Consider the following 27699-nt stretch of genomic DNA (forward strand, 5'->3'; position numbering starts at 1 on the left):
GCTTGAAACACCAAGTTCACAAGTGTGGGTCCTACAGACCTGCCTTGAAAATCATAGAATCCTAGAATTGTAGGATTGGAAGGGACCTCAAGAAGTCATCTAGACCAGTCCCCAGCACTGAGAAAGGACTACGTATTATCTAGACCATACATGACCAGTGTTTGTCTAACCTGCTCTTAAACACCTTCAATGATGGAGATTCCACAACCTCCCTAGGCAATTTATTCCAGTGCTTAACAACCCTGACAGTTAGGAAGTTTTTCCTAATGTCCAACCTAAAGTTTCCTGGCTTCAATTTAAGCCTATTGCTTCTTGTCCTATCCTCAGAGGTTAAAGAGAACAAATTTTCTCCCTCCACCTTGTAACAACTTTTTATGTACCTGAAAACTGTTAGCATATCCCCTCTTAGTCTTTACTTCTCCAGACTAAACAAACCCCATTTTTTCCATCTTCCCTCATAGGTCATGTTTTCTAGACCTTTAATCATTTTTGTTGCTTTTCTCTGGACTGTTTCCAATTTCTCCACATCTTTCCTGAAACATGATGCCCAGACTGGACGCAATAGTCCAGTTGAAGCCTAATCAGCATGGAGTAGAGCAGAAGAATTACTTCTCATGTCTTGCTTACAACATTCCTGCTACTACATCCCAGAATGATGTTCACTTTGTTTTTTGTGGTGTTACACTATTGACTCATATTTAGCTTTTGATCCACTATGACCCCCTAGATCACTTTCTGCAGTATTCCTTCCTAGGCAGTCATTTCCCATTTTGACAGATTTCAGAATAGCAGCTATGTTAGTCTATATCCACAAAAAGAAAAGGAGTACTTGTGGCACCTTAGAGACTAACAAATTTATTTGAGCATAACCTTTCGTGAGCTACAGCTCACTTCATCAGATACATGTAGTGGAAAATACAGTGGGGAGATTTTATACACACAGAGAACATGACACAATGGGTGTTACCATAACAAGAGTGATCAGGTAAGGTGAGCTATTACCAGCAGGAGAGCGGGAGGGCATGGGGGGAGTAACACAATGGATCGTGTGGTGTGGTCTGGATGAAAGCTGGAGGCATGTAGGTAAGCACAGCGGTCAGTAGGTTTCCGGTATAGGGTGGTATTTATGTGACCATCACTTATTAGCACCGCAGTGTCCAGGAACAGTATCCCTGAGAATGTCATGGCAAACCTGGTGGCTGAACTTTGTGACTTTGTCCTCACCCATAACTATTTCACATTTGGGGACAATGGGGACAACACTAACCCAGGAACCTATCCTTGCAACAAAGCCTGTTGCCAACTCTGTCCACATATCTATTCAGGGGACACCATCATAGGGCCTAATCACATCAGCCACACTATCAGAGGCTCATTCACCTGCACATCTACCAATGTGATATATGCCATCATATGCCAGCAATGCCCCTCTGCCAGGTATATTGGTCAAACTGGACAGTCTCTACGTAAAAGAATAAATGGACACAAATCAGACGTCCAGAATTATAACATTCAAAGACCAGTCGGAGAACATTTCAATCTCTTTGGTCACTCAATTACAGACCTAAAAGTGGCAATTCAACAAAAAAAGGTCAAAAACAGACTCCAACAAAAGACTGCTGAATTTGAATTAATTTGCAAACTGGATACAATTAACTTAGGCTTGAATAAAGACTGGGAGTGGATAGGTCATTACACAAAGTAAAACTATTTCCCCATGTTATTTCTCCCCTCCCCCGACCGTTCCTCACACATTCTTGTCAACTGCTGGAAATGGCCCACCTTGATTATCACTACAAAAGGTTTCCCCCCTCCCCGATGGTAATAGCTCACCTTACCTGATCACTCTTGTTACAGTCTGTATGGTAACACCCATTGTTTCATGTTCTCTGTGTATATAAAATCTCCCCACTGTATTTTCCACTACATGCATCTGATGAAGTGAGCTGTAGCTCATGAAAGTTATGTTCAAATAAATTTTCCATTTTATAATGCAGTGGCTGGAAGACATACTCTAAGAACCTCATTATCCTATCAGGGCACCATTCCCATTGAAGTCAACGTACAATTGACAGGATAATTAGGCTCCTATGGGCTGAATGTAAACATAACGGACACATGGTACCCTGGCAGAACAGCTTAGGAGTTACAAGCCTGCCCAGTTCCAGCAGTGAGGGATGCAAATAGATTGCAAACAGAGGCTTGGCTCTCCTGGAGTCAGCAGAACATACTGAATTGATGTCAGGTGAAACCAAACTCTAGGTGGATTTTCCAAGGTCCACTCCTGGTGAAAGCCTAGGAAGGGATGTGCTCCAGGGCTGACCATCAATAATGCCCAGGCTTGGCAGTTTAGCCATGGTGCAAGGGGATGTTGTATCTAGGATGCATGGAGACCAGGTGGGGGGAACTTAAAGGGGAAGATACCCCCAAAATCTATCCTTGTTTGGCTGGGCCAGAGCTGTACCACTGTGCTGCTTTCCATCCTGGCCACTGCTTGTGGTGCAGGGGACACCCTTAAAGAAGTAGAGGCTCCAGACAACTAAAGGGTGGGGTAGCTGGGCCAGAATGGGACAATGCTGTAGCAGATTCTGGCTTCTGATGCTGCTCATAGCTAGTGTGAGGTAGGTGCAGCCAGGTCACCTCCCCAGCTGTGGTAGGACCCCAGCCTGATCTCCACACTGGAGCTACAGTGGGTTTATAGACTTATATGCCTGTCCAATAGCTTGGGCACAAACCAGCCATGCCCAACTCCGTTTTAGCCTTCTACACCACCTCATTTGTTCTTCGACCACATGGACACAAGAAACGTAACAGGAGTGATAGTCCTGACTTGGACTGTTGCAGGTCCTCTACTCCCCCACAGCTCAAAGTTCATGGCCCTCCAGGGGCTTTAGCCTCAGGGAGCCTACAGGGCTTACCTGCCCTGTTGTAGCGTTCTGCTGCTGCTCAGTGAAGCATTTGTCTCTTTCTTACAAAGCTTGGCCCTCTCTGTAATATGGAAGGTCTGTTCTAGAGATTATTTGGGGGGCAGTTCCCTGGCCTGTGTTGGGCAGGAGATCAGCCTAGATGGTCATAGTGGTCCCTTCTGGCCTTGGAATCTAGGAAACTGCCAGCTGGGAATCAGGGCTAATCATTAGCTGCTGCTTAGCTGGATCAACAGATCCCAACATCTGCCTGCTAGGCTTCTCCTTAAGCCAGGGCTCCCTGGCTCTGCAAGCACTGAAAGGGGCAGGTTGCCCTGCAATGGAGGATCAGAGCTGGTTTGTGCTGCCAAAGGCTAAGCTGAGAGGGAGAGTGAAGACAGGAGAGGATGTAAATAAGTGCTCTGTTTCTGCCTGTTCATATATGGCCAGTCTCTCAGCTAGGGGGAATTAGCCTCAGCCAGAGCTAACAGCATTGAGAACGAGGACCTGAATCCTCAGTTCCAACACGGTGCAGCTGTGGGGCTTGGCATGCAAAAAAGATTCCCAGGAGCAGTTAGAGCAGCCTCAAAATGCTATTTTAAAATTAAATCTGCACAAATAGAAAGGCAGACTAGTTAAACCATGCAGTTCATGTGTGTCTGAACTAGAAATTAACCTTAACAATTAAACCACCATTTTATTAATATGACACACTGGGGGACCGGTCAGTCATTCACCTATTGTTATGATTACTTTGAATTTAGATTGTGGTAGGCTCCTAAATATGTCTGGCCTACTCCAAAAACATAGGAAGACAAAATCCCTGGCCCAAGGAACCTGCTTTCTAGACAGCTGTGTGCATGACTGACAAACACATACCTCAAATTAAATTCAGCTATCTTGTAAGTGGCCAGAGATCCCCAGATTTAAAGGAGCTTGAAAGCTTTCACCTGGGCTGAATTTTGTCCCCTTCTTATTAGTGCTAATATTAATCAAATCACTTTTTTTTTTTTTTTTTTTTGGAAAAGTCAGCACTCTGTGTTTTAGCTGGATTCTCTTGGGCTAAAGTGGTGTCTCTGCTAGGAGGCAATGGATCTCCCTACCAACCAGCAGGACTTGGCAGCATGCTTACAGCTGCACCTCTCCATTCTTAACCATATTGTGGGATCTCTGATAGTGGCTCAACAGTTCTGCTTGTAGCAGGAGTTTCCTTTTAAAGAGATATTTGCCATTTGTCATTCTGTTCTGACTCAATTGTTTTTAAATGACTTGCAATGATCAATCTGAGCATGTGTGAATGTTCTAAGGTTGAAAAGTTGTGCCATTTTTCAGGTGTAGTGTTTCTAACAATTATTTCTTCTAGATATTTATACTGAATGTCTCATTTTATTTGGAAGCCATTAGGTTAAAAACTATGGCATGTAGACTCCCAAATATCCATAGCTAGCAAGAAAGTCACATGATTTATTAAATTAGATTCTGTAGCTTAAGACAACAATGACAACACAGATTTTATTTTGGAAATTGACAAAAATAGTTAACATTAGTGAGTGATGTCAAGGCTGCAAGAGCATACAAGTTGTTTTTACTTTCAGTAGTTATCATGGCAGAGGACTTACTATGGGAGAGGGTTTAGAGCATTCAAGTTCAAATGACCAAAGAAAAGGAGGAAGAAGTGATTACTTATGATTGAAACAGACTGAAAACAAGGAAGGAATGATGTATGACAACTAGTAACCACCAAACAAAGCAAAAATGAGTTATGATGACTTACAACTACTGTAGAGGAAAAAGAAGCCTGTGTCTTCTTTACACTGTTTTCAGTTTTAAAATGGAACAAACAAATCACCCACCAACAAACCAAAAAAATCTCACCAAGGAAATTCAAAAAATTCAAAGAAATTTGGTAAATATAGTTCAGGTTGCTAAAGACAAATAATACCCAACTCAAAACACATGAAGGCCAAGAAATACAGAGTAATGACATGTCACTATGTATGTCACCATCTTACACATATGTATCCACACCGTCCCACAACACACACCATCCCCATGCAGAGCAAATCAGTCACTTATAGTCATCAAGGTGAGTACCATCAGATCAGAGAAATCAGACAAAAAGACCTTGGGGATTATATAAAATAGTAAAGTGACATTCAACTTGAGAAAATGTTAGCTAATATAGTACAGCTGGAAGAAAATAATCCAAATCTCCATATACTTAATAGGAGATAGAAATGTTGGAAGCTATAATGCTGGAAGACACTCAGTGGGGGAGAATGGAGTTTACAATACGATATGGTTGCAAAACAAGGCCAGTGCAATTTTGGCTGCATAACCAAAACTATCCCATCGAAATGCATCCGATGAAATGAGCTGTAGCTCACGAAAGCTTATGCTCAAATAAATTTGTTAGTCTCTAAGGTGCCACGAGCACTCCTTTTCTTTTTATCCCATCATGGAGCAGGCTGGTGGGTAACACAGAGTCTGTGGTTTGAATGTAGGCTGGCTGGGATGCACTGCATGCAGGATGGAAATTATGGTAGCAAATTGGGGCAAAGCAGGGCTTATCTCTGCAAGCCTGACTGAGCATGTTCAATTACCATTGGTGCCTGGCAACTAGGAGTCTTGCTTGATCCTGGGCTACTATTGAATTCCTAGAAAGCAGCTGTAAGAAAGAACACTTTCCAGTTGTGTTTGCCAAAGTGGATGAGACCTTCTGTTGGATGAGGACTTACAGTTATTCATCCTTTTTTGAATATTCTAATATATTCATGTGAGGATATGTCTTGAAAGCTCCAGAAAATGCAGAAAGTGGCTGCCTGCATGATAAGTGCAGTTTCACATTGAGAGCATCTGTAACCTTTTTGCCAAGTGTTGTCAGCTGCAAACAGGGCTGGGTTCAATTATCTAGAGGTTCCTACTGAAAATTTAAGCAACATCAACTCAAGATTCCACCCAGAAATCTTGGAAACTATAACTAGGTACCTTTGATAGGCAATATTTCCCCACCCTTAAGCACTAAGTCCAGGGGTTTAAACAAAGAGAACTTGCAGGAGTGGAGGGAGAACTGAATAAACTTGGGAAAGCCAGGAATTAATCAATCAATATTTAACCTCAGTCCTCCTCATGCAGCTGTAAGTAGCTGATGTGTTCTAGCTACTTCCCTGCCACCACATCTCCCCACTGACTTGTTGTCCGGGGTTGGAGTTCAAGGATCCTGGCAGGTCAGTCTCTAGTCCCTAAGGTAAGGGCCGCCTGGGCTGCTCAGTGGCTTTACCACGGGACCCAGCAGAAAGGAGTTCAGCTTTCATTGCTGGGTAGGGAGGCCAATGCTAGAGTCCATCAGGTAACTGGCTGCAGCTACAGTCCAAACCACTTCAGTGCTACTGCTGTCTATCACTTTGGTGTTACCTCACCTCATACCCCTTCTTAACATATCTGTCTTGAACCTGCCTCTGTGCTAGATCTTCAGATAGTGATCAGTGACCAATAGGAACCTCCAAACAGAATACTTACTAAAAGGAGAGATTCCCAGCAAAAGACAAGGACTCACTATCCTATTGCAAATCCCTGACCCAACTGTGCTTCACTGTGGTCAGAGTGCGGGTGACACTTCGTCTCAGCCACATTCAGTGTAATTCTCTTGTCCTTTCAGTCCCAAACAGGGATAATAGCATTTTATTGCCCCAGACTCAAAACTTAGCTGTCATGTAACCAAAATGCCCCAAACTGCCGCATCACAGAAATGGAAATAGGGCTTGATCCATTTGCCAACAGATGGCAGCAGAAAGCTCCTTCCCCCAATGGCCTTTTTAAGCAGCTCTGGGCCGCTCTTCCCTCTATTCACCAACAGGTGTCAATAGTAAGCTTACTCTCTAGGGCTTCAGGCCACATGCCAAAACACAAGTAGTCTGTGATTTGCACTGGTTGCCTTTTTGCATCAGGACAGAGTTCTAGATGCTGGTATTGATTTACTGAATGAACTCCTAAATAGTGTGTGGGTCCTTGGTATCTGAGAGCCCAGATGTTTTAGCTTTGCAGACATGCTGCCAAGCTCATCTTCTGTTCTTAATATTTGGGGAGGGGGCCACATGATGGCCCTGCCTTGGGATTTAAATATGGAATGAAAAGTCTGGCTTGAATTTAGTTGTGGTTGCCAAGCCTATACCAAGACACTGAAAGAGAAATTGGGCTGTGTGACTTCTGGAGCAAGGTTCTGGGGTGGCTCAGACAGAAATATGTTAACTGCAGTTTCAATCAGTCCTATCAAATTCTGGAAGTATCTTTACCATGACTCTTGGGGGATGGAGGGAGGGGGCAGTAATTTTCTCTTTGCTTATAAGCTCTTGAGCAAGCTGGACTGGTCACATGCTGGGTGCAATGCTAGCTGACAGGGTCCATCTGTAATAACACAAGACAGAAAAATATTCTGTTCTGGTAGGCTCTGTTTAGGAGGAGCAATTGACAACTGCTCTTCTTGACAAGCTTCTTCGGCCAATACTGAATTGCAGACCTCCCATAAAGACTAAATTTATCATTTGAAATTTAACAAGAGAGGAGAGAGGTGAAGGGAGCTTTAAGGCCTGGACTGATATTGAGTACAGCATCTTTAAGGCCAGGAACATTCAGAGTGGCTGAGTTTAAAAGATTTGTCAGAAGCTAGTTGCAGCTGGAGTGAGCCTGCACTCCCTTTGTCCTTGCAGGACGACATAATGTGGCCCAGTGCTATGTACTAGTCTGTGGAATAGCTGCTCCTTCCAAAGGGAAGTCTGAGAGTGGCATTGTTTGTGGCTTTTAACACTATACTCAATTAAAACAGCCCCACATTGGCATGAAAATGGACTGCATGATCTAATAGATAATGGAAGCTAGAGATCAACATTATTATTATTATTATTATGGTTCATTAACCAGTGGAACTCCTTGCTAGAGGGTATTATTGACACAAATAATTTAGGATTCACAAAAAGATTAGATATTTCTGAATACAATAATAGACTGTCCAATGTTTTAGGCACAGTTTATCAGATGAATTGTAATTCTTTAGAGCTTGGTACCAACAATGTGTTCATTGTAACTGTGTATTCTTTTCACCAGTTGTTAACAACCCAATCATGATACTTACAAAAGTGATTATTCCACATTTTTTGACAACAAGATTAACTACAGATTCTTCATGAAATGGATATTATTTTATAGGAGGGTAACACTTAGAGGACTCCACAAAGACAGGGCACCAGTGTGCTAGGGGTTATACATATTCATTAGAGCTTGTTGGGAATTTTCCATCTAAGTGTTTTTTGATCAAAAATATGGTTTCCACAAAATTCTCTATGGGAAAATGTTGATTTAGATAATGGCATACAGAGTACACTTATACAGTTTGTGAATGATACCAAGCTGGGAGGGGTTGCAAGTGCTCTGGAGGATAGGATTAAAATTCGAAATGATCTGGACAAACTGGAGAAATGGTCTGAAGTAAACAGGATGAAATTCAATTAGTATAAATGCAAAGTACTCCACTTAGGAAGGAACAATCAGTTGCACACATACAAAATGGGAAATGACTGCCTAGGAAGGAGTACTGCAGAAAGGAATCTGGGGATCATAGTGGACCACAAGCTAAATATGAGTAAACAGTGTAACACTGTTGCCAAAAAAGTGAACATCATTCTGAGACTTATTAGTAGGAGTGTTGTAAGCAAGACACGAGAAGTAATTCTTCTGCTCTACTTTGTGCTGATTAGGCCTCTAATGGAGTATTGTGTCCAGTCCTGGGCACCACATTTCAGGAAGGATATGGACAAACTGGAGAGAGACCAGAGAAGAGCAACAAAAATTATTAAAGGTCTAGAAAACATGACCTATGAGGGAAGATGGAAAAAATTGGGTTTGTTTAGTCTGGAAGAAAGATGACTGAGAGGGGACATGATAACATTTTTCATGTACATAAAAGGTTGCTACAAGGAGGAGGAGGAAGAAAAATTGTTTTTTCGTAACCTCTGAGGATAGGACAAGAAGCAATGGGCTTAAATTGCAGCAAGGGCAGTTTAGGTTGGACATTAGGAAAAACTTCCTAATTGTCAGGGTTGTTAAGCACTGGAATAAATTGCCTAGGGAAGTTGTGGAATTTCCATCATTGGAGATTTTTAAGAGCAGGTTAGACAAACACCTGTCAGGGATGGTCTAGATAATTAGTCCTGCCACGAGTGCAGGGGACTGGACTAGATGACCTCTCAAGGTTCCTTCCAGTTCCATGATTCTATCATTTTTGCCAGAATCTGTAGATTTTGCCATTAGCAAATGTAAATGTTTTATTTCAGATTGACATGAATCTGCGTATGTCTGTGCTGCAACCATACCACACAGGAGCTGTAATTTGCAGGTTCATACCCCCATTCCATTTTGTGGGTCAGGTTCCTGACCAGATTTCATCTCCCATAATGAATTGTCTCCTCTACATCTCAATCATCATAGTGCATCATGGGAACCCCTTGGTCATGGTCATAGGCACCGACATCCCCTTTCTTCTGGGTGCTCAACCCCTGACCCCGCCCCCACTCCACCCCTTCCATGAGGCCACGCCCCCATTCCAACCCCTTCCCCAAAGTCCCTGCCCCTATTCCAACCCCTTCCCTAAATCCCCGCCCCGGCCCCGCCTCTTCCCTGCCTTCTTCCCTATGCGTACCATTTTCCCGCTTTCCTCCGCGCCCCCCCCCCCGGAGCATGCTAATGCTGCCGAACAGCTTTGGCAGCAGCTGGGTGGGAAGTGCTGGGAGGTAGGCAGAGGAGTGGGGACGCAGCGTGCTCAGGGAGAGGGAGGAGGAGGAGGTGGGGCAGGGGGTAAGGGGAGCTTGGCTGCCAGTGGGTGCAGAGCACCCACTAATTTTTCCCCATGGGTGCTCCAGCCCTGGAGCACCCATGGAGTTGATGCCTATGGTCATGGTGCATTGTGGGAGATGTAGCCTGGCCAGGAATCTGGTCCACAGCAGAGAATAGGCATGAGGCACCAGAAGTACAACTCCCATGAGGCACTGTAGCAGCTTAGGTAGATGCAGGTTTATCAGTGGGAACTGGAGTGCTTAACAGTTCTGAAAATCAGGCCGTAAGTGACTTGCAATCCCATTCTAGTGCCCCAATCACAAAGCAGTCCTTCCTCTTAGTGGATATTAGCTGTTCATGATTTGTGCTATGTGATTTGTCACCCAAGTACCTACTATTGTTTTGGTTCCCTGATTGGATGACTCAAACTTTGGAAAAAAGACAAGAGTCCCTTCTCTGTTTGAATTATCTACTAACGTTTGTCACTGCTCAACAGAACTGTTGTATGAATAATAAAATGGGCTTTCCAAAAAGACCAGGAAAGCACTTTTCAGTGAAAATATTCTACCAACAACATACACTAGTGATGTTATTGCTTTTTGCAAACATTCTTGAAAATAAAGTCTCTACCAACCCCCAAATAAATGAATCAAAGGCTTTGTGAATACCTGCAAAGTGACCTGGCATGTTTTATTTGCAAGACTCTTCAATATATATTTGGGCTGCATTTGCATAATTCTACCTATCTTCCATTTCTAGCACAGATATTTCTAATGTAAATATTAGCTTAGTATCCAAACACTGCTTCTTTTCTATTGTGGCTAGATTGGTTTGTCTTTCTCTGAGCTATATGGTATAGACAGCTATGGGATGTCTATAGCACATATAGATACAATATAAAAATGGAATACTGGTTGATATGGCATTGGTAATCTAATTTCTGGCATAGAAATCACTGTTCCACATTCAAATGTACATGCATGTACTCTCAGTGATGCATACATAAATACGTTCAGACAACATATGTATATGCACTCACAAATCTTAATTCACTAACAGACTCATCTCCACACAAACCAATACAAAAAGCCAGAGAAGAGGCTGGTGACATGACTGTAGGAGAGAAAGATAAAGTAGTGTGAATACAATAACCCATAAAACTCAGCAAATCCTCCAGTTAGAATATAATTTTACTAGACAGAGGGGGGAAATAGCTTTTCTCCCAAAGAAAAGGTGGTTTAAAATTAAAATTCACTAAAGAAGGCTAGCTGACACATTTTTGTATTCTTTGAGGGGGTATATCTGTTTAATTTAATGCACTGTCCAATTAGAGAGAAGTGGTCCCTTATTACAGATATGATTTATTCTCTGATAAACCACTGATTTATGGCTCACTGGGGTATATATTTAATAGTGTCAAAAAAAAAAAATGAAAGGACACCCAAAACTATCTGCAGTGCCACAGCAACTCAGTCTGAAAAGAATCTGAGGAAGCAAAGGCCCCTGGGAGTTAAATGTAATCTTTGCCTGGGATAAAAGCACAGAGAACTGCTGATCTTTACAATAGGATCCTTTACCAACTCCACCCCTCTAGATACACCTACCTCCCTTCCCAGCACAGCACAGGCTGCCCTGGGAAAAGCACACATTTTAAATGGCATGAAAAAGAATGATGATTGTTAGCCACTATTGGGGTGGGGGTGTGCATGCGTGCGAGGAACAAACAAACACACCAAACAAAGATAAAAGGCCTTGCACCCCTTTGTTAGCTGGGGTTAGCAGTAAAGAAAAATACTGACTCTTGGTACCTACCCATCATCATTAATTAATTCATTATTCAGTTAATTATTATTACCATTCATTATAACATCACAACATTGCAACACACCCAGACCTACTGACACTACACACAGTTCCGGATCACAATGGCCTAAGTTGTAGTAGGCGGGCAGTGCTGTCCTGTGAATGGAACTGCCAACCACAAATGTTCAAAAAGCATGAGTTGGGCCTCAAAATAAAATAAAGAGATTGGCTTTAAAAAGCCATGACTTTTTTTATCATTAATAAATATTGGGTTCTTTTTCTTCTGGATTTTGAATCTTTAGGGTGCAGTTGGGTCACACTCATAGGGTTTGGTATTTTTGCCCCCATAAGTATGAAGCATAGAAACTTACTTGTTTTAAAAAACAGAAGATGAGATTCTCATGTAAACACAGGACTCCAAGAGCTGGGACTTTAAGAAAACACCAACTATCATGGGACTGAGAGTTAGCAACACCGCGAGTAAGAGCCAGTGTGACATGCAGTGCCCCAGGGAGAGCTCAGGGAAGGCTTTCCCTCAGGCCACAGACCCCAAGTGCAAAGACTGTGATTGCTCCAGATTCTTACAGAGGGACAAAGGGTGGGGGAGTATTCATTCCACCCCCAGCTGCCCATGAAAAGCTATGGGACTGTCCAGTGCAGGTAAAGCAGGTGTGGATGGGTCTACCTGAGCTACAGTCACACCTTGGATTGCAGTGTAGACATACCTGAGAGCAGAACCTGGCCCATAAGAATGGAAAATGGAAACAAGTATGGACCTCATTCTCTTCTCCCTGACACTGATGTAAACCAGGAGTAACTGTGTTGAGCTCAGTGGAGTCACACTTTGGTAAAACTGGGGTGAGTGAGAGAAGAATTGGGCCCAAGGACTAGACAGTTTAACTGACTTCCTAGCCTCTCTTTGGCCCTACTTCAGTAAATCATCTACCTATCTTAGAACTTATATGGTTCCCATCACCGTAGTGTCTAAGCATCTTACAATCAGAATGTATTTATCCTCCTACATCTCTACGAGGCAGGGCAGTGCTGTTATCCCCACTGTACAGATGGGGAATGCAGGCACAGAGAGGCTAGGTGACTTGCCCAAGGTCTCACAGGAAGTCCTGCTAATGACCTGCTTTGTGGCCTTGGATAAGTCACTTTCCATTTCTGTTGTTCCTCCCCACTTTTCATCTATCTTGGGTATTTGTTTTGTAAGCTCCTTGCAGCAGGGACTGTCTGTTACGATATGTATACACAGCATCTAGCAAACCAAAGCCCTGCTCTCAGTAAAAAAAGCTCTTTCATTAGCCTCATGTTCAATTGTTTATCACTAACTGAAAATCACAGCAAGTATTCAGATTTGAAATTCAAAGATTATGTTATAAAAACAAAATCCACCCCTCCACACACCTTAGTCACTTCATATACACAGTAACAAACAAATGTTGCAGGAAATAAAAGTATTCTAATTTTTATTTTGTGTGACTATCAATTTTCTGATCTGGCTTTTTGATATCAAATATGTATTACTGTTAAATACCCCCAATCTACACTACAATGGACCCACTAATATGTCTTTCCAGAATACATTCTGATAAAGTTTGCAGATAACACAAGGACTGGGCGAGTGGTAAATAATGAGGAGGACAGGTTGCTGATACAGAGCCATCTGGATCGCTTGGTAAGCTGGGTGCAATCCAACAATATGTATTTTAATAATGCCAAATGTAAAGGAACAAAGAATGTAGGCCATAGTTTTAGGATGGGGGACTCTCTCCTGGGAAGCAGTGACTCTGAAAAAGATTTGGAGGTCATGGCAGATAGTCAGCTGAACATGAGCTCTCTGTGTGAAGCTGTGACCGAAAGGCCTAATGCAGTACTGGGATGCACAAACAGGGGAATCTCGAGTAGGAGTAGAGAAGTTATTTTACCTTGTATTTGGCAATAACGTGACCGCGGCCAGAATCCTGTGTCCAGTTCTGGTGCCCACAATTCAAGAAGAACACTGACAAATTGGAGAGGGGTTCAGAGAAGACCCAAGAGAATGATTAAAGGCTTAGAAAACCTGCCTTAGAGTTATAGACTCAGGGAGCTCAATCTATTTAGCTTCACAAAGAGAAGTTTAAAGCGTGACTTAATCACAGTCTATAAATACCTACATGGGGAACAAATATTTAATAATGGGCTCTTCAGTCTAGCAGAGAAAGGTTTAACGTGACCCAATGGCTGGAAGTTGAAGCTAGACTAATTCAGGCTGGAAATAAGGTGTTCATTTTTAACAGTGAGAGTAGTTAACCATTGGAACAATTTACCACGTGTCGTGGCAGATTCTCCATCACTGACCATTTTTAAATCAAGACTGGATGTTTTTCTAAAATAATTCTAGGAATTATTTTGGGGCAGTTCTCTGGCCTGTGCCACCCAGGAGGCCGAGGAGATGACCGCAGTGGTCCCTTCTGGCCTTAAGTCTATGAATCTATTAACTTAATGTTTTGTGGTTCTCAAGCCCCTGTTTGTCTCTTTCCAACCCCCAGGGGCATCACTGCCATAGCTGTGTGTCAGTGGTGGGGGGGAAACTGGGACGGGGAGAGGAAGTGCCTCATCCCCTGAAGGACCTGCTCACCTGGACGAGGGGACGCCCATCTCTGGACCCTCGGAGGCAAAACGGTGTCTTCTGAAAACAGGGCAAAGATTAAGAACCTGGTCTTGGGTTAGGGGGGAGGGATAGCTCAGTGGTTTGAGCATTGGCCTGCTAAACCCAGGGTTGTGAGTTCAATCCTTGAGGGGGCCATTTAGGGATCTGGGGCAAAAATTGGGGATTGGTCCTGCTTTGAGCAGGGGGTTGGACTAAATCTCCTGAGGTCCCTTTAAACCCTGATATTCTATGATTCTATGACTGCCTCTGCGCCCTCACAGTGCCCCCTTGTGGTTAGTGGAGTCCTTCACAGGCACAGGATTGACTAAAAATATAAACCTGATCAACCAAAAAAAAAAAAAGAAAAGTGGTGGTGAGTTTCCTTACCTCATCTACCACATCCGCGCCCAGAGCTACAGGATAGGTGGGGGAGAATCCTGTCAAATCTACGCCATGCTGTGTGGGGCACCATGTACTGCAGGTGTCCCACTGCACTCCCCCAGGCGGGGGAGAAATTGTAAATACTGCTGGGATCATGGTGGCTTAGAGGCACCAAACCATGCATGTGGCTAGTTTTGATGGCCAGGGTCCTGCTTCCTCCCCAACTCTTTCTGTCTACTTTGGGGAGCCTGGAGAAGTCTAGGGGGTGCAAGCAGGGAGGAACCCTGGAGTTCTGGGGAAAGCAGGGGCAGCGATTTGGCTCTAATACTGCACAGGGCCATGAAGACCTAGTCTGTAATGTCCCCCGAGTCTCTTAAAGGTACATTCCACTGTAGGCCCTGTCTGCCTTCCTCCACCTGGACAGCCACGGACCAAGAAGGCTCAATCTGACCACTTAATCAGCATTATCTTAGATCACAAACCAGGCTCCATTGCTGGGTTACTATGCATGTACAGTTATATTTGAATGTGCTTCCTCCGAGGGGCATGGAGGCTATGCCATCGAATATGGAATTGGGAGAGGGGCTTCTGTGCGCATTTCAGCAGTGGAGGATGGAATGGGAGTTGGATAAAACTGCACCAGTTTAAAAATGGGGGTAGGGAGTGTGATCCCTTGGAACTGTTGCAGGTGCAAATGTCTCTGGTAATGGTTAGCTGCAATGCCTGACTGTGAAGCAGTACAACCTAGTAGTGCGGTCAGATCTCCAGAGCTTGTTTTCTTTGGCTTCCACTCAGTTGGAGAATTCTCCTTGGAGCCCCAGGGGTTTGGGTGATAAACCCACCAACAAGGCTGTTTGAACCTTCAGATGTCAGACTGGAGGCATACCCAGCCCATCTGACATGTCCAGGCATGTCAGGTCAGGAAAGGAGGATGGTGCAAAAAGGTTGGGTTTGTAGTTAAGCCCTAAATGGGGACTCAGGAGCTCTGAGTTAGTGCAGACTCTCTGGGTGACTTTGGGCGAGTCACTTCATCTCTCTGTGCCCCAACCCTCATCTGGGAAATGAGGATAAGCCCCCCTTTGTTATGTTTTGCCTATTTAGACTGTAAGCTCTTTGGGGCAGGAGCTGTCTCTCCCTTTGTATTTGTACAGCACCTACCGCAATGGGGCTGCAAGGTCAGTGGGAGCCATTAGATGTGCCCATAATACAAATAATGCTAACAAAATCTCACCAAAAATGGTTCTAGTTGCAGGGGGCATCAAGCAGGCGCACCCTTTCTGCGGCTCATTGCAGCGCTCCTTGCCCCTGCTGGCGTGAAGAACGAGCCACATGTTCCCATGTCTAAAGAAAAGGGCTGGCTCCCTATGCACATGGCTAGCAGGCAGGTTTGTGTATTGACAATGAGACGTGATGGCCCTACGCTGAAGGGAGATTGGACATAAAAATGTGCCACGTTGAGCTGAGAAACGTTAACTGGTTTTCTGGATACCATCAAAGATATTTAAAGAAGCCTGATGCTTGAATACTCTTTTTGGCTGGTGTGTTACACATAAAATATGTTGAGTCAATGATAGCGTCCTTATCTAAAGACAGAAGCCAGCAAAATTTCATCCGATGCGCTTTGTCAGATTGTTCCCTGACATAGACAGCAGGTGACTCACTGTGACAAATGGGTGATCCCATCCTGCTCTCAGGAGGTTTCTAGGTCTCACTCCTCCTGGCCCAGTACATCTGCTTGCCCGCTTTCTCCAAACAAACAAACAGGAGAACAAACTGCACAGACAGCAAAGGTGTTGGTCTCAGCCCACCTGGCAAAGAGTCTTCCTAGAGCCTCGGGTGAAAAGCATTATGTGACAGACGGAGGCACTGCATCTTGCCCTGAGTAAGGGACACTACCCAAGAGGCATCCCAAGGGCACAGTCTTTTCCCTGGTCCCCCCTTTGCTTGTGGAGGAAGGTAATCCTCACCAGGTATAGAGTACTACTTATAGCCCACAGAGCTAGCTTTAGCATTTATTATATTCAGCTGTAATGCAGGGAACCTACAGGTCTGTATCCTGTAAGACATTGCTTCAGCCATTAGCATAAGGCTTGAGACCTATGAACTTTGGCACAGATAAATGGCCCAACAGTCACCCCTAAGTTTTAGGAAACTGGGAACAGAGGGGGAATTTTGTCCATAATGACAACCACAGGAACAAGAGCTAGCACCAGCTTTGGGATATTTTAGGATGGAAACACCAGCAAATGTCTTACCACGAGAGTGCCATGGCAACAAACTGATGTATATGAGAAGAAGTTGAGATCATTAATATGCTAACCTGTAGGAGAAGGGGCACCCCAACATTAGTAGGGTGAGGACATACAAATGAGGAGGGGAGAAACCCTTACTGGATATGCATTAGGCATCATGGCATCAGTGAAACATATTATAAAAGTAAAAAGAAAAGGAGTACATGTGGCACCTTAGAGACTAACAAATTTATTAGAGCATAAGCTTTCGTGAGCTACAGCTCACTTCATCGGATGCATCACGAAAGCTTATGCTCTAATAAATTTGTTAGTCTCTAAGGTGCCACAAGTACTCCTTTTCTTTTTGCAAATACAGACTAACATGGCTGCTACTCTGAAACATATAAAAGTAGTATCCCAGCCTGTGGGCAAGAGGAGAGAGAGAGATGTAGCCCTGGGGAGGAGAGAGAATGATGGACACTGGTGGTGATGAGGAAGGTGATGGTGAAGAGGAAGATAATGTCTAACATTTCATGTTGTTCTGTGATGGATGGTGTAGGTATGGATGTGCAGATGGACATTCTGTATTATCTTCATCTACCGTGCTGGGTTAGAGTGTTTGTGACTGTGTTAAATGTATTAATAAACCATTACAAAAACAGAAGGGTTCCTAAAGTGTGAGTGTTGCAACTGTGCACATCAGGGTTCCCAACTGAATGGTAATTTTAATACTGGGCCTGATCTTGGGCAAGAACCTGTCAAACCTCAGAGAGACAACTGGGAATCTGAAGTAATCAATATAATTAATACATAATCTATAGATTGGGCTACATACTCCTCTCTAGTTGTGTCAGCCAAAGCTCTGCTTACTCCTTTGCGGGGCATGGAGGGCTGAAACAGTAACTCCCCTTCCCCTCCCCGCCCCGCCCCCCGAGTCTGCTCCCTCCAGTGCCCACTCTTTCACTGCCCTGTATGGCAATTTAAGGGCAAGTGACACTTTCACTCTATAGAAGTGCAAAGAATCAGGATGAATGATCTGGTGGGATTAGTGTTCATGGCTACTGTTGTCCCTGGTCCATTCGTGCAAGTTTTCCCTCAGAAGCAGCAAGCTCTGTGACATACTGAAAGCTAGCAAAATTCACAAAGCCTGCCCCAACTAGCAAGTTTTCCTCATTTGATGTAAATGCTGCATGAGATTGTGCTCTGGAAATAGTGAAAGTTTGTGAAAATAGTCACCAGTTTGCAAAATACTGAAATTTAAAAAACAAAAAAGCAGTGGGACTCCAGAGTTCTCTTCTGTTTGTAACTTTGACCTCTAAGGCACCAGTCTTTCAAAATGATACATGGAGAAGACCCCTGATCTCACACAGAGCGCCGCTGAAGCTAGTGCTGCTCTCTGAGGGTACAGGTACCTCTCCACAACAATAGCCTTCAAGAATGCAGCAGGACTGATTCTGCCACCACCTTTATTCACACTGAGTTACTGCATCAAGCATCTCAAATGACTTTAGTGGGAATGCTTACATGTGTAAGTGCTACTCCATGTAAGTAAGGGCTGCAGAAATGGGCTCAAAATTACAATGCCTTTTACCACAAGTTAGCATCCCTCAAACCTAGTACCCATAAGTCACATGCCTCATTAGTCTGATATTGACAACTTCCTGGAGTGCAGGGGTAGGTAGGGATGGGATGCTCACAGTGGCATGTCCCACAATAGATCCCCAACAGAAGCCCACTACCGACAACACAATAGGAAAGGTGCCCATACCAACTACCTCTGGCTCCATGGACAACCCAGCCACTTGCACTGCTAGCTGCATTTGCCTACTGTACAAATATCTGTCATACACAGCTAGGGTTTGCTTTTCCTTTTCCCTTTATTCTCCCAATAGTCCTAGAAGACTATTGAGACAAAGCACGGTCTAGTAGTTAAAGCACCAGCCTAGCACTTGGGAGACCTAGATTTAAGTCTCTATTCTGCTACAGTCTTCCTATATGACCTTCGGCAAGCCACTTAGTCACTGTTTGCCTCATTTCCCCATCTGCAAAATGGGGACAGTATCACTGACCTACCTCCCAAAGGTGTTGTGAGGACAAATCCATTAAAGATGGTGAGGTGCTCAGATATGGAAATACTCTTTATTACTATAGCCAGAATCCAAAATAAGCAAATGAACCTAAAACTAGAATCTATCACTAATACTACAAAGTAATGGTACTATGATCTCCTGAAAGCCAAACCAGTGTTCTGATTTTTCTGGCATGGCTCATCTCAGAAAGCTGCACTTGGCGTGGGCCTAGCTTGCATTTTCTTTGACTTTGTGAGTCTAAGTTCCTAGCAGAGCAATCAACCAGTCTCTTCTTTGGGAGAATTTATTTCCTTAGTTATAAATAATGCCCAACATCTCAGCATCTGGGTGCCTCACACTAGTTATAAAGCACATACAGTTGAATTGACTAGAACTATGTGGATTTATACCAGCTGAGGATCTGGGCCAATAAGTATATATGCATTTCCCAGGCCAGAGCAACTGATTTTGAGAGCACTGATATGGAGAGGTCTTTTGGGTAGATGTGTACGAAGGTACTATGATGTGGAACAATCCATCTCTTTTCCCAATTGGGCCAACAGTCCAATATTAGAAAAGAAAGAAATCAAGATTGCAACTGGACCTGCACTGGCTGGTACTTGCACAGCTTGCAAAAGTTGATCAGCTGAGATGCACATAATGAAGGCATGGCCTTCTGGCTGGTCCATAGAACTGTGTCCCCAAGGGTTGCTGTTTGCCCCTTTCTCCTAGTCAGCATCACTGGAGAGAGGGCATATAAGGAGAGCAAAAGAAATAATCAAACTTTCTCACTGGATCCCTTGAGTCCCAAGAAGGACTCTGTAACAGAGCCAAAGAAATCTCGCCTAGGATGTGCCATAAAGGACTGAGAACTTCCTCTTCATCTCCCTCTCTTGCCTTCTCCCACCTCAGAAAGTAATCTCATCCTTTCGTCACATATTATTGAAATCCCAGCTCTGAAAAAAACTCTCATTTTTGCCTAGGCGGAGAGCATGTCATTTGGAAGTGATGTGCAAGGCAGGAGATAACCAGGTAGAACTCACCGATTCGCCACAGAAAATGGCTCCATGTAGGGCTGTAATGATATCAGAGTCCATCCCTCCATAGCTCTTTACTGCTCCTGAGCTCAGAATCTGCTGATTCAAGAACTTTGCCTGTGTGGGTGGAGGAGGAGGGAAAGTGGGGTGGAGGGAGTGGGGTGTGTGTGTGTGTGTGTGTGTGTGTGTGAGAGAGAGAGAGAGAGAGAGAGAGAGAGAGAATAGAGCATTTGTGGTCCTAACATAATAATGCAGAAGCTTTTTTTTTAGGGGGGAGGGAGAGTAACAGAGTTCTCTCTCCCGCTCGCTCTCATTCTGTGTCCTCATTTCATGCTTTAGTTGTGCTGATTGGGAGGGCCGAATCCCCTCAGCTAACTGCTTAGTCCAAAACAGTTGCACTTCAGTTTAAAATGGTTAGAGGCTAACCAAAGGCAGGCAGCGGATTTAACAAAGGCAAATGGAAATCTCTGGGTGATGCAGAAGCATGAGTCATGGGAATGGAAGATCTCCCTCCACAGAGGAGCTTGTGAAGAAAAGATCCAGATTTCCCAGACACTTCTCATTTAATTAATTGTAAATATGTACGTGTGTGAAAGAAAAACAGAAGGCAATGTTCTCTATAAAAGGAGATCTGCTTCAGGACTCACAGGGCTGAGAGGGGTGGGGCGTACAATGGATATTTCATGCTCACACTACTGCCACCACTGGTTGGAAAAAAAGTTTTAAAGCGAGCAGGTAGGAGGAAGAGCAGGTGACAATCTGCACAGGAGCATTCCCCATTTGGTCACTGCTATATATTTTTGGGATATAAAATAGGTTGTTATTTTAATGTTTAAGGGGAATTGGGCATCCAAATCCTTTAAGTGGCTTTCTAAATCCCAGCCTGAAAATTTCACACCATGCTTCTTGTGGGAAGGAAATGACTTGAGTGGTGAGAAATTTGGGATAATCCCATAGCATACATTTTGTACAAGTAGGATGGAAACATCACCCCTCCCTGCACAACTCTTACAAGTTTCGCAGGAGGAAATGTCCAAATAAGAGTTTCCATCACAGAATCCGACACAAGATACATGCTCTAGCACCATCGCTCCTGTACGTGCCTAACTTTGTAATAATGTGTCGGCAAAACAGACCGGCTATCACGACAGCTCAGAACACAATCAGTAACCACCCAATCCCAGTCCATACAATGCATTCAGATATTGGTTACATGTCTGTCAATCACCCACCATAACACCAACAGCAGGAACTAGCTCACGTACCTACCAGTGAAAGATGCTGGAAGGAGCTCCACCAAACTCCACCAAAGTGTCTTGATGACCCTCCAAACCTCAGGCCCTTGGTCCCAGATTTAGGCATCTCCTCCCCTTTGGGCAGCAGCTGATTCATATGTGCAGGGCAGACTCGTAGAGACCATGTACTTGGGCCTCTCCTCAGCCCATGTGCCCTTTGGACTGGCTGCATCCGAGCAGCAGCATGTGCCCCAGGGCATTGTGTCTCTCCCTAAATGGCCTTCCCTTCCCACAGTGGGAGGACAGCTGGCAGCAGGCCCTAGGGATGGGATTTCCTGCCAGTTTCCAGTGACCCAGGGTTCTGGTGGGTGGAGAGGCCAGTTCCCCTTCCTTCTCAACCCCTAATCCATCAGGGCTCCCCAGCATGACTCCTGACATGCAGAGTGTGTGCATGAGGGGGCTCCACCCCAGGAGAAAGGGGAAACTTCCTCCTCCACCCACTGGACTTTGCCCCAGCTTGAACTCTGGCAGATCACAGGGCTCTACTTCTCTTGGGAAAGATCTGTTCCTCCTGCCTACACTGACAGCAGCCTCAGCTGCTTATTCCCCAGTGAACCATCTGAGGAGCTTTCTTCCTCTTCTCCCCTTTCCCATCTCTCCTGTCTGTGTTTGTCTGTGTCTAGTTCTGACAAATTAATTCAACAACACAGAAGGCTGGTGAGTAAGCCCAGAGTGAGTTTAATAGCCCTGTTAATACTTGACATCATATAGCCAGGGTTAAAAAACTGGCCTTGGGAACGGCAACTTTCCCTCATGCACCAGTTAATACAACACAAGATTTGAACACAGAGGGCCAGATCCCCAGCTGGTGTCGATCGGCCATAGCTCCATCTGAGTCAATGGGACAGATCCCCAGCTGGTGTAGCTCTGTAGCAGGATGGTGACCCTGCTCTGGCCCTGAACAGGTTAAAACAGCCCTGGGAGAGGGCTGCCCTGGGGAGCCAATAGCAAGAGCAGCCCTGGAGAGGGCTTCAGCTGGGAAAAGGAATGAAAGCACTTGAGTGAGTTGCTGACCACAGGTGTGGCCAGCTCAATTAGGGCTCAGCTGGCCCTGATAAGAGGGCTGGGAGCTAGGAGTTGGGGGAGTCTCATTCTAGCCCTGGAGAGGGTCATGGCTTAGGCCCAGCTGCTGTGGAAAATACAGTACCTGAAACTGGAGCAGTGCTGGTGAATAGAGAAAGGGAGCTGGGGAGCTCCAGCCTGGTAAACCCCCAGGCTGCAGGCCTTGGTGAAGGCCTGGGGTTGCAAAAGTACAGCCTGGGGTTTGACAGAGGCAGTTGGTCCAACCTCCTTGCCAATGAGGAGTGGCTATAACATACTGCAGTTTGCCCCCAGTGAGCGGGAGCTAGATGACAACTGGCAGTAGCCACTGAGGCAAGGTGGGTGAGAGGGTTGGGGGTTCCCCTGGGAGGGGAGACCCAGAATGTGGATTATTGCTGGGGCAGTATCCTGAGGTAAAGGGTCACTTGGGTCCGGGAGGGACACAGGGCCAGCGGCAGGTGAGCACTGGCTAGCAGAGGGCACTCTGAGCTGGAATTGAGCTAATTCCCAAGATGACCAGCAGGAGGTGCTGCATCAGTGAGTCTTTGTGTTGCTACAAGCTCCATTGAAGCGATATTGACGGTATCCATTGCAGCCAAAGGAGCTGCTCTGCTTTACACTCACTTTGGGTCTGGTCACATGTGTTGTTAAACTTAAAGCCATCGCATCCACCCCTCCCCCTACCTAGCACTGGCCACTGAATCACAGAAATGTAGGGCTGGATGGGACCTTGAGATCTCATCCAGTCCAGCATGTGATGCATTCAAAAGCTTCTAACGCAGCAATAACCTGCAACAGCTCCTGTGTTAGGGGCATGGGTCAGAGAGAGGAAGGGGCTTCCCTGGGGACATATGGTTGGTGGAACCGCCTTGGCCCATCCCCTTTTGCTGCCCCCAACTGTAGGATGCATACTGCGGGTGGAAGAGAGAAGTCCAGAGGAAGGAGAGGGAGTCTCTGGAGTGCATTTTGCTTCCATTAACTTGGGCTGACAGAACACCCATACATGACTGTGGGAAGTTGCTGTAATTTAGAGCAGCCCCTGGGGCCCCTCTGCATCTTGCCTTTCTCCTACAGCTGATGGACTGTTTACCTTCTGGCCAGCTCTCAGTTGGGATGCTCCCTCCCAGACACCGCCTTCCCAGCCTCTCAGCCCCAGCAGCCTTATTCGATTGCCACTTGCACAGGTGACCTGCTCCCTTGGGCCCTGTCAGCTCCACACACCAGCTGCTCCACTTGGCTCAGAGCTACCCGTGACCCCTGTGGCCACCTTCTCTGCCAGAACCCAGCCTGCTAGGCCACACCTGTGATGCCAGGTCGGGAAAGCACAGGACTGGATCTACATGATCTCTCTTAGGGTATATCTACACTGCAAAAACAAAAAGAGCAGCAGCACATCTCGGAGCCTGGATCAACCGACTTGGGCTCATAGGCTTGTACTATAGGCTAAAAACAGCAGTGTAGACTATTTTTAGCCCCATAGCACAAGCCCTGCCAGTCTGACTCAGTTGACACAGACTCTGAGACTCACTGCCACAGGTCTTTTTTTGCAGCATAGGATACCCTTAAGGGCTCCAAAGTTACCCTTTCATTTGGAGCGCTATTGCTATCTGAATATTGCTCTTCAAAGCTGCCTGCTTGGACTTAGCATGAGGGCCTTGGGATAAATGGCACTGCAGCAATGGATACATACAGGAAGTTTCTCTGTTCCGTAATCATTGGTCATGTTTATTGTTGTCTTTTGGGATTTTTTTTGGTTAGCAGCTGTATCAGCTAATGTGGCCACTGATGCATCCCAAGAATACTGGGCATTCTTGTACTTCTGGGCTTACCCCGTTCACACCACACAGGATGCCATTTTGAAGAGCACATTGCCCTGTCCCTTCTGGAGTGACAACCTGTGTGAGGTCATGCTGGCAGGGGGGAGAGTGGCAAGCTCTTCAAAATGGAGTCCTTTGTGTGTGAGACTGGACAAAACCATGTCCAGTTTCGCCTCAGTGCTGAACAGCGGGGACACCATAGAAAAAGACTGTTCAGCTTAAAACTGGATGAATGGCCACTTAGTATCAGCAGAGTAAGGACAGAAAAAGTTCTTCGGCTTGTGTTATACAGGAGGCCACACTAGTGGTTCCTTCTGGCCTTGGAATCTGTGGGAAAACAAGGCAGGGCACTTGAGGTTGCATTTGTTAGGGTTTGTCAACAGGGCATGTGATGATGGTGAGAGATCCACAGGCCGCTGCATAGTGGTGAAGACTGGGGCCACCATGAAGCCCCTGTGATCAGAACTTTGGTCACAATAACGTACTGTGTCAACAAACTAACACCTCCTTCCTGTACACATAGCATTAGCAGTACATTTATTGAGCCAGTCAGTTTGCACTCAGGCAAAATTCCCACTGAGTTCAATATATATTTTTCCTGAGTAAGAACTAAGCCAGGAGGGAACTTTGGGATAGATATTCAGAGGTGTGAAGCCATGTAACAATGTATCTGAGCTCTATATGTGGGATTTTTCAGAAGCACCTAGGCAGAGATCCACAGAGGGACTTTGGCACCTAAATCTGGGTGCCCTGAGGCAGACACCTGGCCTAGAAAATTTCAGGTCAAACAATTAAAATTTGGCGAAGTTATTAGCAACTGAAAACATGGTCTTTCAATGGGAAGTGTCCAGCAATCTTAGTAACAGGCTCGCCACCAGTCCCACCTATAATAAAGGCATCTGACCCACTTCTGCACAGGCAGGGCAGACCCACCACATGCAGATCTGGGAGAGCAATCAAGCCCCATGTTTTTAATTAACATTAAACTGTTTTGTTTATGCCCTGAGGGCCATATTTTCTAAAGCGCTTAGCATTCACCTTCTCTCATTTAGGCCCCTAAAGGAGGAGGCCCCATTTTCTCAATGAGAACAATGGTGCAGCTAGATCCAGAGCACTTCTAGTGGGTGCTGAGTCTTATCAGAGATCTGGCCTAAAAGCCACATCAGGCTCTCAGCTGTGATGCAGGGAAGGAATCATGATTAGCTGGTCCAAAGAAAACTCCTGTATCCAGTGGTGAGAGTAACCCAGGCATTGGGATAATGGTAAATCAATCATTTGTCCTATGCCACAGCCATGCCAGTTCTTTAAGTACAAGTACTGTCAGGACTGATCGTCTATCTTATATCCCGCACTGATCGTACATTCCATTGTACACCTTGGGAGGTTCCTGGGGCAGAGCTTTGTATAATATTATGGTCCGATATCTGCTGAGGTTGAATCTGAAGCTCAAAACACAGGCTCCAATGGTTCCTCTTCAATTGATATTTTTGAATCCAGTTTGTGACTTTGCTTAAAGTCACCTTTTTAAGCAAAGAAAAAGTCCTGCCAAGAAGAAAGTCTGCCAGGGCCTACTAACATTCCAGTAACACCTAGCCCCTCCAAGTCCTTTTCACAACCCACAATATGGCATTGTGATTAGATATAACTGGAAAGTGGATTTCCTGCCCTTCCGTAATTACACTGGCTTATGGGAGCTTTATTCGGCACGAAGCCTTATTATTCCACAGAATGAAATTCTGTATAATTTTCTTCTCCTCCACTGCACAAATGAAAAATCATATTTTGGTTTGAGTTGGGAAGAAAGGCTATGTTATCACTAGAGACCGTGGCGTTATTTTCCCCTGCAATGAAAAAATCCATCTGAGTTTATGACCCCTTTCACCCCACGGCCTCTCCATTCAGCCTTTTGTATGCTTATGAACCTTATCAATTTCCACCCCTGCAGAAAGGTGCACCTCACTGGGTACCTCCCCCTGGTTCTTCACACGCTAATGGAAATGCACATGCTTAAGTGATAAATGCATGCAAAGAAACCTGCACTCTCCTGGGGAGGGGAGGATGGAGAGATGAAAAGAGGGATTGAAATGAAAGTCTAAGGCCTTGTCTAGAACTGGTGCCCAGCAGCTGGGGTAGCAGCAGCAGTGTGAAACAGGGCTGTGGTCAGAATAAACCATCAAATAGCTTACACTGGTTTTAAGCTAGTCTGAGCTCTATTGGTGTAAACAGCAGCCTTGCCTGTCTACACTGGCACTGGTTGCCGATGGCCGAAATCCCCAGTGTACTGAAGACCCCAGGCCCTTCATTCCTGGCTCTAGCTGGCGTGTTAGTTAGTCATGCAGGAGAGGTTTCTTTCTGCTAAATTACAAGCCAAAAGGAAATAGAAAATCTGTAAATTCCAGTTTTCACATGAAAGTTGTTCACCAGCCATGGGCTCCATCGCCATTCTGATGAGGTACCGTTAACAGCTCATGTTACACTGTTGCAAACTTGTAGGTATGAGCTGATAAGTGGACTAATGGAGCTCCCTAAGCCTCTGCCTACACTTACACCTCTGCAGCTGCACTACTTCAGCGTAGACACTCACTAATGGGATGGAAAGGGCTCTCCCATCACTGTAGGCCTGGTCTCCACCATATAGTTAGGTTGACATAAGGCAGCTTATGTTGACCTAACTATGGAGGTGTCTACACTTGCGTTTCTCTCCCGCTGATGTAACTGTCCCACTATGCCAACTTATCTCCTCCTCCATGAGCGGTGTAGAGTCAAGATCGATGTCGTTAGATGGACACATTGTCAGTGCAGACACTGCATTTCCTATTTTGACTGTTACTGGCTTTCAGGACCTGTCCCACAGTGCCCTACACTGACAGTACAATTGATATAAGTGCTTCTGGTGAGGACGTGCACTGTTGACACAAGGACCAAAGTGTAGGCACGTACAAGTAATGTAATTACTATAGCAGCTGTATGCTGACATAAATTAAGTTGACATTATTTTGTAGTGTACACATGACCGTAGTTAATCCACCTTGCTGACAGGCATTAAGGTCGATGGAAGAATTTTTCACCGGGGTTAGGTGGGCTTTACATTGTCCAGGAGTGTGGATTTTTCACTCCCCTGACCAACATAGCTGGGGCAACCTAACTTAGCCACCTATTCAGTATAGTCTTCCATGAGCTACCAATTACCCATTATGCCCTGCAGCTACATTTTGAAATGTATTATTAATTACATTTATTATGGCCATGCCTAGGGACCAACCAAGAATGGACCCGTCTTGTGCTAGGTGCTGGACAAATACAGAGTAGTAAACAGTCCCTGCCTGAAGAGCTCACATTCTAGATGTTTTAATAAAATGTCCAACTACAGTTAGAGGCATGGTTCAAAGCTCTCAATCCACTATATCCCATTATAGCCAGTCTCCCCAATCTCCTCCATAAATGTACATGGGACAGGGGCCTTAAGTCTCTCTTGAAGACCCCCTTCTGTTGTGCTGTCCCCAAGAAATCAAGCCAGTTTTGAGACCTATTTGTTGTTCTCCTCTGTGGGTCTTGGCTCATACACTGAGTGTGTCAGGGTGAGGGGAGGGTTGTTCTAGCAGTGGTTAGGGTGTGAACCTAGGTGTTCAGTGAGAAAGGTGTTCACAGTGGCTTAGTTTGTC

At 45.1% G+C, this 27699-nt stretch overlaps 1 long non-coding RNA gene across 2 annotated transcripts in view; it reads left to right on the top strand.

Moving 5' to 3' along the window:
• Nucleotides 1-5877: 5877 nt before the first annotated feature.
• LOC122455722 overlaps nucleotides 5878-27699 on the top strand; it is a 30656-nt gene continuing 8834 nt past the window's right edge. For both annotated transcript variants that reach the window (XR_006274154.1, XR_006274155.1), the window contains exon 1: nucleotides 5878-6150. This is a non-coding gene — a long non-coding RNA (uncharacterized LOC122455722). The remainder of the gene's footprint in view (nucleotides 6151-27699) is intronic.

This window comes from Dermochelys coriacea, chromosome 9, assembly GCF_009764565.3.
Source record: "Dermochelys coriacea isolate rDerCor1 chromosome 9, rDerCor1.pri.v4, whole genome shotgun sequence".
Lineage (NCBI taxonomy): Eukaryota > Metazoa > Chordata > Testudines > Dermochelyidae > Dermochelys > Dermochelys coriacea.